The sequence below is a fragment of the Podarcis muralis genome, chromosome 2, assembly GCF_964188315.1.
Source record: "Podarcis muralis chromosome 2, rPodMur119.hap1.1, whole genome shotgun sequence".
Classification (NCBI taxonomy): Eukaryota; Metazoa; Chordata; class Lepidosauria; order Squamata; family Lacertidae; genus Podarcis; species Podarcis muralis.
The window spans coordinates 124,766,285-124,776,621 of NC_135656.1; the positions used below are offsets into that span (position 1 = coordinate 124,766,285).

At 53.4% G+C, this 10,337-nt stretch overlaps 2 protein-coding genes and 1 long non-coding RNA gene across 3 annotated transcripts in view; 2 read left to right on the forward strand and 1 right to left on the reverse strand.

The window, feature by feature from the left end:
• LOC144326657 (uncharacterized) overlaps nucleotides 1–10,337 on the reverse strand; it is a 279,931-nt gene that overhangs the window by 267,912 nt on the left and 1,682 nt on the right. The window lies entirely within an intron of this gene.
• LOC144327086 (uncharacterized) overlaps nucleotides 1–10,337 on the forward strand; it is a 68,560-nt gene that overhangs the window by 42,218 nt on the left and 16,005 nt on the right. The window lies entirely within an intron of this gene.
• LOC114604181 (uncharacterized) overlaps nucleotides 1–10,337 on the forward strand; it is a 63,923-nt gene that overhangs the window by 23,226 nt on the left and 30,360 nt on the right. The window lies entirely within an intron of this gene.

The following is a 10,337-nucleotide window of genomic DNA, read 5'->3' on the forward strand; positions in this document are numbered from 1 at the left end:
CGGGTCTGCCCTGTCCATCGTGTCATGGAGCACCATCAAAAGACTGGTACCCAGAGTGTCCAAAAGGCAACTCGACTCTCACCGCGTACACCTGAGAGACTACCAGGGAAACGACGTTCCCGTGGTAGGCGTTGGCCGGTTCCGGATCGCCTTCAAGGATTTTTCGGGCCTGCTCCGGTTGGTGGTGGTCGAAGGTCAGCGGCCAAGCCTCCTAGGGCTAGACTGGTTTGATGCCCTCGGCCTGGAAGTCACCGGCATCAACTGCATCTCTAACGCAGAGACTGAGGGTCTGGTCAAAGACTTTGCCGAGGTTTTTGACGGCACCTTGGGCCAATATACAGGTACGCCCATCTCCTTTAGCCTGGATCCACAAGTCGCCCCCATCAAGCTAAAGCCACGCCGGGTTCCCTTTGCTCTCAAGGCTAAGGTGGACGAACAACTGGACAAACTGATCGCCCAAGGAGTTTTGGAGCCGGTTGACCACGCAAAGTGGGAAACCCCCATCGTCACGCCTGTCAAGCCAGATGGGTCGGTGAGAATCTGCGCTGACTACAAGTGCACGATCAACAAGGCACTTCAGCAGCACGCTTATCCGGTTCCTGTTGTCCAACACCTGCTGCATTCCCTGGGTGAGGGTAAGGTCTTCGCTAAGCTGGACCTTGCCCAAGCCTATCAACAACTGCCAGTCGATGATGCCACTGCTGAAGCCCAGACGATCGTCACCCACCGGGGGGCATTCCGTTGCCGCCGGTTGCAGTTCGGGGTGAGTGTGGCTCCTGGCATCTTCCAAGGCCTTATGGAGCGTCTCCTGCAAGGGCTTCCGGGCGTGGTACCATATTTTGATGACGTCTTGGTGTCTGCAGACTCACACCAGCAGCTGTTCGAGCGCCTCCGTGCCGTGCTGACCAGGTTCCAGGAGGCCGGGCTCAAGGTAAAAAGGGAGAAGTGCCAGATCGCCGTTCCACAGGTAGAGTTCCTGGGCTATCTTATCGATGCCTCCGGTCTTCATCCAACCACATCCAAGATCCGCGCTATCCAGCAGGCCCCCACTCCAAAGAACAAAACGGAGTTGCAGGCGTTCCTGGGGCTGCTGAACTTTTATAACATGTTCCTGCCCCACAAAGCCACAGTGGCTGAGCCTCTTCACCGACTCCTTAGCACTAAGACGCCTTGGGCCTGGGGTCATCGGGAGACGGCGGCCTTCAACGCGGTCAAGGCTCTCCTTTCTTCGGACAGTGTGCTGGTACAGTACAGTGAATCCAGGCCGCTGGTCCTTGCCTGCGACGCCTCACCTTTTGGCATCGGGGCTGTCCTTAGTCACCGTTTTCCAGATGGAAGAGAAGCACCGCTCGCCTACTTTTCCAGGACACTATCTCCGACGGAACGGAATTACAGCCAGCTCGACAAGGAGGCATTGGCACTTGTGGCTGGAGTGAAGAGGTTTCATGAATACCTCTATGGCAGGACTTTTGACCTCATCACTGACCACAAGCCACTCCTGGGCCTCCTCGCCGGTGATCGTCCAACTCCACCGGTCCTCTCACCACGCATGCTGCGATGGACTGTTTTCCTGGCTGCCTACCACTACCGGCTCATCCACCGCCCGGGGAAATCGATGGGCCATGCCGACGCCCTCAGCCGTTGCCCTCTTCCAGCATTTGTGGAAGACCCGGCTCCAGCTTCATCGCTCCTTCTGATTGAGGATCTTCCGGCAGCGCCTGTGTCGGCTGCCACTGTGGCCTCCGCATCTGCCCAGGATCGCACCATCAGCCGGGTGCTCAACTGGGTGTGGAGGGGGTGGCCACAAGGGCCCTTTGCATCGGAGTTCCAGCCCTTCGCAACCAGACAACATGAACTCTCAGCTCATCGCGGCTGTCTGCTGTGGGGAGACCGCGTCGTGATTCCCCAGGGACTCCGTCAGCGCGTCCTGGAGGCTCTGCACGTTGGCCACCCGGGAATTGTCAAAATGAAGGCGTTGGCTCGGTGTTACGTCTGGTGGCCTAATATGGACGATGCCATCACTGCCTGGGTGTCCGCCTGTCAAGCGTGCCAGGAGTCGAGGCCTGCACCACCGGCAGCTAAGGGATACACGTGGGAGACGCCAAAGACACCCTGGTCGAGGGTGCACATCGATCTGGCTGGCCCCTTTCACGGCCGGACCTTTATGGTAGTGGTGGACGCCTATTCCAAATGGCTGGAGGTCGCCCTGATGCCCTCCACCACTACCGAAGCTGTCATCCGGGTGCTGCGAGGCCTGTTTGCAACGCATGGGTGTCCTGATGTCCTTGTCTCTGACAACGGACCGCAGTTCACATCAGGCACGTTTGAGCGGTATCTTTTGGGACTGGGCATCCGCCATGCCCTAACGGCACCCTTTCATCCATCCAGCAACGGGCAAGCGGAAAGAATGGTGCGCTCGACAAAAGAGGCACTGGCGCGCCTGGACCGGGGAGACTGGCATGAGCGGGTCGCCGAATACTTGTTCGCGCAACACATCACCCCTCATGCGGCCACAGGGAGGAGTCCTGCGGAACTGCTTATGGGCCGCCGCCTCAGGTCACCGCTCGACCGGCTACACCCAGACTTTGCCGTGGCTGAACCCCCAGGCTGTGCCAACGCACCACGGTCATTTGTCCCAGGAAACCAGGTCTTTGCCCGGAACTATGTGGGGGACATCCCTTGGGTGCCAGCCACAGTAGTGGGAGTCACTGGACCTCGCTCGTACCAGGTGGCACTCGAAGACGGGCGCTTGTGGCGACGGCACATAGACCAACTTAGGCGCAGGGTTGGGGACTTGGACACTACCGAGGTGCCCCCAACTGCGCTTGCGGCTCCAGAAGAGACACGTACAGATGGCGAGGCTCCACCTACACCTCCCTCGCAAACTGCCAGCGTGGAGCCGAACCAAGCCGTCTCAGAACAGACTCAGACCACTCCACTTGCGGAGGCTCCACTCACAGCAGCGGATCCAGGGGAGTTGGTTCCAACGCCACCTAGGGTCGCACCACAGCCTCAGCGAGAACTGTGTGGCCCTCCGGACTTGGCTACCAGTCCCCGGCGGTCTGGCAGAGTTTCCAAGCGCCCAACTCATTTAAAGGACTATGTTGTTGGACAGGTATCACTGTTGGTCTAAGTATGGGAAATGTAACCGATATGCTTTTGTGCCTAATTGAACCATTACGCGTAGTGCTGTATATAAGGAAACCATTACGATTGTAACTAACGCCTTATCTCGGTGGGGAGGGGTGTTATGTAGTGTAGTTTCACCCTGGGCCAACAGGGGGATACTGTATATAGTTTTCACTCAGGTCTGTAGATAGTTTTCACTCAGGTCCGCGGCAGTTATTTTAGGCGGGAACTCTGGGCTGTTGTGGTTACAATGTGACAGCCGGCTGCCTATAAATACAGGCCGGCTGAGCTGTTCACTGTCAGTTCTATTCCAGCTTACCATAATAAAGAGCTACTTGAAGAGATCGCTGTGCCGGCTGCTATGTCAACCCACGACTTAACAGGGGGGGGGCAGATCTGTTTAGCGGCATAACCAGGAAGGACTGGCCTCCTAGCTGCAAATCTTGCATGAAGGGGGAATGTGGCAGAGCAGAGAGTGGGCAGTGCCAGAGAGACCTCGATGCAATGGGGAGGTGGCCTAAGTGTGTTAAATGCTTCACTGGAAGCTCACATCACATTATCCCCAAGATAACACACTTAGGGGAGAAACCCTGTGGATGTCTATAGTGTGCAGGTCCCAGACTTAAGGGTCAACTTTCTACAAATCCTCAAGCTGCCTGGAGGCAGGAGCCACCTCTGAGCATTGAGGCAGCCAAGAGGAAGCTTCCTTTGAAGGTCATAGGGCAGGGGTCTGCAACCTTTAAGACAAAAAGAGCCACTTGGACCCGTTTCTGAAGGAAAAAAACCTGGGAGCCGCAAAACCATTGCGACATTTAAAACAAATATAACACTGCATATATTGTTTCTTACCTTAATGTCTGATCTGACAGTGGGCGGGAAGGTGACGTCGGGACGGTGCGTGACTAACGCACGCACCGCCCCTATGCGACGTCACAGCCAGTACAGCGCCCACCACAGTGGGGAGTGTCGGGGCGCACAATTTGCCTCCTCCCCTCGCTAGTATCTGCCCCGGAGCCACAGCAAAGGTGTAAAAGAGCCACATGCGGCTCCGGAGCCGCGGGTTGCAGACCCCTGTCATAGGGGCACGTGGACCTGGCGTGACCAGTTTTCAGGGCTCTTTCCAGGAACGGCTGAACCCATCCTTCACTAGTGAGGCCTGGTGTGCTCTCAAAGGGGTGGGGAAGGGAGGGAGAGGCCCAAAGTCTCTGCCTCCTCCACACCCCCTGGGGTTTAGCCTGTATCTGGACTGCACCACTTCAGCCTGCAAGGAAGACCCTCTTTTCTGGGACACATGGATTCCACCACTTGGGGAAGCAGACCAAGTCAGGGGGGAGGAGATGTCCAGCCAGGACCCTCCTCCCTTGGGAGAAGGAGTGCACTGGGGAGCAGTCCATCCTGCCAGCTGCCTCCCCTGCAGTCTGAGGTGGGACAGATACTGCCCAGCCATAGATCCACCACTCGGGAGGACGAGGACCGAGAATTTGGGTGCAACTTGCGCTATTGATACTCCCCTGAGATTTCCTGTAACAGGAATAGCATCTCCGCTGGGGCATGTCCTTAAATAACAGAATGAGTAACAAAATGAACTTCAACAGGGACAAATGTCAGGTCCTGCACTTAGGCAGGAAGACCCACCTGCACAAATAGAGGATGGAGGACACCTGGCTGACTAGCAGTACATGTGAGAAGGATCCTGGGGTCTCGGTGGACCACTAGCTTAACCTGAGTCCACAGGGTGATGCAGCAACAAAGAAAGATAACTATTCTAGGCTGTAGGGTAGGACTCGAACCCATGGCTTCAAGTTGCAAGAAAGGCGATTCTGACTAAACCTTTGCCAGCAAGAGCTGTTTGGCAGGGGAAGAGACTCCCAGGAGAGGGGCTGATGCTCTGGCTCTGTCTTCAAAGGGGGAGAGGAAGGGGGGAGCCCTGGATCTGGAGAGGAGGGGCGGCGGAAGAGCTCTTTGCTACGAAGGGGGAAAACCTTTGCATTTCAATCTTGCCTTTGAACCAAAGCTGTCCTGCGAGCAGCTCACACAAAATCAGCGGATATATATATATATGTCAGAGCTGCCCTAGGTCCCAGCTCACAAAGGACCAACGCCAGGCTGTTGTTATATGAAATAGTCTTTATTTAAGCTCTGCTTCGCTTTTACATTCTTGGCGTGCAACTCTACGTCTCTGATTCTAGACCGCCGAAGCTCCGTCTGAGTCTCCTTCCCCCAGGCACCAGTTTAAGACCCTAGCCTTGCTCCACCTTTTCCTTTGCTCCTTTCTCCTCTGGGTCCGCCTGCCCGCTGGGGTCTTGCCCCTCCTAGATTCTTCTGACGCTGAGTCCTCCGAGTCTTCCCCCTCCCTCCGGCGGGCTTTAGGACCTGGTTCCCAATCCGGGCTTTCTGCTGTCCCGCGCGCCTGTACATTTGAACTTTGCGCGCGCGCCCAGCCTGCCACCTTCCTTCTGACCGTTACACTGCTCCTGTCGCTGCTTCCCTCTTCGGAGACGCTAGCTGGGCCTGACTCCTCCTCCCTGCTTCCCGGAGGAGACGCTGACTCTGACCTATGGGGTTCTTCCCCCCCACTGCGCTCTGGTGGGGAACCTGGCCCTGATTTCCAGCTACTGCTTTGGGAATCTCCGCTGGCCCCTTGCTCCTGGTGTGTCCCCCCTGGGGCCCCCCTTGCCCTGGCCATTGGCGCTCCCTTCTGGGAATCTTCCGATTCACTGGAGAGGCTCATGGAATCTCTCGGGTCACTGTCATTCTGCCCTCCGCTGCCTTCAGATTCCTCCCCCTCGCTCTCCATTTCCTCTCTCCCCTGTGGCTCAGTCCCTGAGCCCCTGACAATATATATATACATATATATATATATATGCAGGTTTTGGTGTCCTCGGGTGTCTTCCCGTGTAAAAGTTGGGGTGTCTAGGCGACGTTTCGACGAGGTCTCACTCGTCATCTTCAGGCTGGTGCTTTCGGCTTCTTGTTACTGGAACAGAGCAGGATCTCAGTGTTTGAGTTCCTATAAATACTGTTGAGGAGGTGTGGCCTCTAATGTTCTGGGCAGAGAGGAAGTTCCCAGGCTAGTGTGCCTTTTCTTCTTTTGTTTCTTAATTACTTGAGGGATATCTTGAGTGATTTCTTGAGTTGTATCCTGAGTACCACTTAGGTGGGTCATTAGGTGTGGATTAGTTGCTAAAGCCTTTGTGTCTTGACCTCTTGAACTTTGTGAAGAGTTTTTCTGAGAAGATGGTTGTACTGCATTTTGTTGTGCTCTGGCTTGGCTTCGTGTATAGGGGCGAGCTGTGGTTTTGTGGTCTGTGCCAGCCAGATCTGTGTAGGGATTGCAGGGGGGTGCAGCATCCGGAGGTGCCACAAAACCACAGCTCGCCCCTATACACGAAGCCAAGCCAGAGCACAACAAAATGCAGTACAACCATCTTCTCAGAAAAACTCTTCACAAAGTTCAAGAGGTCAAGACACAAAGGCTTTAGCAACTAATCCACACCTAATGACCCACCTAAGTGGTACTCAGGATACAACTCAAGAAATCACTCAAGATATCCCTCAAGTAATTAAGAAACAAAAGAAGAAAAGGCACACTAGCCTGGGAACTTCCTCTCTGCCCAGAACATTAGAGGCCACACCTCCTCAACAGTATTTATAGGAACTCAAACACTGAGATCCTGCTCTGTTCCAGTAACAAGAAGCCGAAAGCACCAGCCTGAAGATGACGAGTGAGACCTCGTCGAAACGTCGCCTAGACACCCCAACTTTTACACGGGAAGACACCCGAGGACACCAAAACCTGCATTCCTGTACCCGTGAAAATCTACGAAAGCATATATATATATATATATATATATATACACACACACACACACACACACACACACACACACACACACACACATATATAATGGCAAGGGATAACCCCATTTAGGGTGGTCGTAAGTTACTGCTCCGAGTCACAAAAGGGCGCAGCAACTCCGGTCTACCTTGCAGGGCTGTTGTAACGGGGACCCCCTGCGCCCCGGCCCTGCCTCCCCCCTGTCTGGAAATGGGGGTGAGACTGACTGGACCCCCCTCTCCTGGCAAGGGATTAAAAGAGATGAAGGGGGGGTGTCCCCTTCCTGCCCCGGAGGACTTTTTCCCAGGTGGGGGGGGGTCTCCTTCCCTGCCGCCTCCGGGGATCGAACCCGGGACCTTCTCAGGAGAGAATCAGGAAAACGGAGCTGCTTTGGGAGGAGGAGAATTGGTGTCTTCGGGGAGGGAGGGGCCACTCATTCCTCCCCCCCCCCCCGGTCAGTGAGCTCCGCTTCCTAGAGAGGCAGGGAGGGAGGGGGCCAAGGGGGGAGGGGAGGGGAGGGGCCTGATCCACCTTCCCGGAAGAGGAGCAGCTCTGCAGAGGAGGAGGGGAAAGAGGTGCGAAATATATCTATATATTGGGGGGGGGAAGGAGGCGCTTTTCCTCCCCCTGAATCTGCAAACAGGGCAGCTGGGAAGGGGGGGGTGAAAGGAAAGTGGGGGATTCCTCCCCCTCCCCCCCTTCTGGGGATCCGGCGAGCGGGGGAGGGGCTGGTTTAGGAGAAAGGAGCCCCTCCCCCCGAGGGGGCGCCTCCTTGGAGACCCCCAGCCCTTTGTCTTGCGGGGAAGGAAATGGGAATAGCAGAGCGAGCAGGGGAGGGGGGAGAGGAGATGCTCAGCCGCCCCCCCCCCCCCGGGAAGGACAAGGGAGGCCCCCCCAGGGCTGGGACTTGGACCCAGGCTTCTGTAACTTGAGAAATGATTTTTTGTCTTCTAAAGAGACTCTTTAGGCTCTTCTACCGTAATTACAAGATCGCCTGCATAGCCTTTCAATTATATGATTCCTTTAATATTTTCATCTGCCCTGATATTTCTCGCTAGGACTTCTAATACCAATATAAATAATAAAGGTGATAACGGAAGCATTAAGATAACTTCAACAGTGTAAATAAGTTTTGATGATGCAATAATGGACTACTGAATGGTTTAGTTCATGTAAAATATGCATTGTGCAAAGTGAACCATGGAAAGAGAGGAAGGGAAGTGTGGCAATCACGTTTGATGGTCTATTGATCCCGGTGCCACCACTGTGATTGCTTCCCCGCTGCCACCAACCCGTTTCTCTCAGGTACACACGGAGTCCAGACAGTTGTTAACATTAAATCAAATAAGCATATTCTATAAGCATTAACAAGGTTATGGTTTCAGATAAATTTTCTTGTCAGTTTCTTAATCTTTGTTGCTTTACTGACCTTTACCTTCCTAATAACTTCTAAGTGATTATTCCCAACTGTCTATCTGACTCCTCCTAACTGTTTCTCTCACTCTCTCACATCAAAACTTGACCAACCCACAGACTTATCCTCCCTCTCTCTTCTCTAACACCTGACTGACTCCTCAACAACTCTAACTCTAACTCCTCCCCTTGGGTTCCCACTTGCCAATCACTTCACACTCATTTAACCCTTTCCTTATGACCCACCTAGGAGGGCAAACACCACAGGAAGTCATTGATATTTTAAGGTTGTTGAATATTATAAAATGTAAAGCAGATATATATTTTTGTGTGTGTGTGTGTGCACGCGCACGCACACACGCTCAGAAACATACTGGGAGCGAGTGAAGATCCTTTAGGTATGTGTTGTTTAGTCGTGTCTGCCTCTTTGTGACCCCCCTGGACCAGAGCACGCCAGGCACTCCTGTCTTCCACTGCCTCCCGCAGTTTGGTCAAACTCATGCTGGTCGCTTTGAGAACACTGTCTGCTATGTACTGAAGTTCTCACCCTGGGCCAGCAGGGGGATACTGTAGATAGTTATGCAAATAAGGGATCGAAAGTGACGTTCAGTGATTGGATAGTTTTAGAAAGTTGTTACAGTAACATTGTACTGGAGCTCTATATAAGCAGGCTGATTGAACCCTTCAGTTCAGTTCTGTCCTGGCCTGTGAATAAACAAGAGCTGTTTGAAGAATCGCTGTGTTGTCTGATATGTTCACCCACAACTTAACACTGTCCAACCATCTCGTCCTCTGTCGCCCCATTCTCTTTGTGCCCTCCATCTTTCCCAACATCAGGGTCTTTTCCAGGGAGTCTTCTCTTCTCATGAGGTGGCCAAAGTATTGGAGCCTCAGCTTCAGGATCAGTCCTTCCAGTGAGCACTCAGGGCTGATTTCCTTCAGAATGGAGAGGTTTGATCTTCTTGCAGTCCATGGGACTCTCAAGAGTCTCCTCCAGCACCAGAATTCAAAAGCATCAATTCTTGACGGTCCAGCTCTTACTTCCATACATCACTACAGGGAAACCATGGCTTTAACTATATGGACCTTTGTCGGCACCTTTCGGTATACTAGACCTAATTAGCTCTCCTTGGCATGCAGAGAAGCCTGCTGGCAGCCACATCACATACCTCCATCTATCACTCTCTGGCAGGGCTCCCGGACAAACAGCTCCCACAGCGAACAGCCCACAGCGCCTGGGCCCAGGACTGATAATGGAACACTCTTGCAGGTCCCACGGCCTCCTCCGGCACTGGAACAGCTACGCAGCATTCCCGGGAAGGGGTCCTTGTCTTCTGGGACTCACAGCTGCTCTCTTGTGAGCGCCCAGTATAGCAGAGTAAAAGCAGCGCAGACGGAGGAGAGGAGGTACCTGGGCATACCTACTTTATTTCTACTAATTACAGATGAAAAACATAACAAATACATATGAGAGGAGCAGCCCTCATACAGACATCCTGTCTTGTCGCAAGACAGAGCAGAAAGAAAAAGTACAATAGTACCAGAGACGGAATTCACACAGACTGGCTTCCTTTCTCACGGAACAGAAAGGAAACAAGAATCAGATGGTCCTTGCAATGGGAGTAGTGAAATGCTAACACACACCAGGAATGTATAGTTTATTCTGAGACAGGCTGAACTGTATAGTAGTGAAAAGCTCACACGAGCCTGCAACCAGCTATCTGCTGTGCATGTAAAATGGGAATGTAACTCTGCTAAGTAAAGGAACTTCCTAGTGCAAGTTAGGAAGGATATTAATAAACAATATAGCCTCTCCTGCCACCCAGAACATTCCCACACGTAAGCTAACCCAGAGATATTACCTCGGGTTAAGAACTTTGCTTCAGGACGAGAACAGAAATCGTGCTCCAGCGGCGCAGCAGCAGCAGGAGGCCCCATTAGCTAAAGTGGTGCTTCA